Genomic DNA, 333 nt, shown 5'->3' with positions numbered 1-333 from the left:
GCCCCATCCTGTCGATGACCCTAAGATAATAGTAATATTAAATCTATTTAGTGACATTTTATATATAACGATATTATAATATAATAACAACATTGGACATTGGATATTAAATATAAATTTGAATTATATTCGTACCTCATGTGACTGATGGGATGGTATTGCGGTATCAATGGGGGAGGTCATCCCAATAACGTCGTCCCTCTCCTATACGAATGGTTCGAATAGTTGTCAGAATAATAACACTAAACGCATTTTATATAAGTAATAAATTAGAAGTAGTTTTACAACCTCAACGACGGGGGCTGGATATGTACGCGTGACGATGTCCTCTAA

At 34.8% G+C, this 333-nt stretch overlaps 1 long non-coding RNA gene across 1 annotated transcript; it reads right to left on the bottom strand.

The window, feature by feature from the left end:
- LOC123220328 lies at nt 1-333 on the bottom strand. Its single transcript, XR_006503032.1, has 3 exons — nt 289-333; nt 136-204; nt 1-20 (listed from the first exon to the last, which is right to left on the bottom strand). It is a non-coding gene; the product is annotated as an uncharacterized LOC123220328 (long non-coding RNA).

The sequence above is a fragment of the Mangifera indica genome, chromosome 7 (genome assembly GCF_011075055.1).
Source record: "Mangifera indica cultivar Alphonso chromosome 7, CATAS_Mindica_2.1, whole genome shotgun sequence".
Taxonomy (NCBI): Eukaryota; Viridiplantae; Streptophyta; class Magnoliopsida; order Sapindales; family Anacardiaceae; genus Mangifera; species Mangifera indica.
The sequence above is the reverse complement of the archived record's forward strand: the minus strand, read 5'-3'. Positions and strand labels throughout refer to the sequence as shown.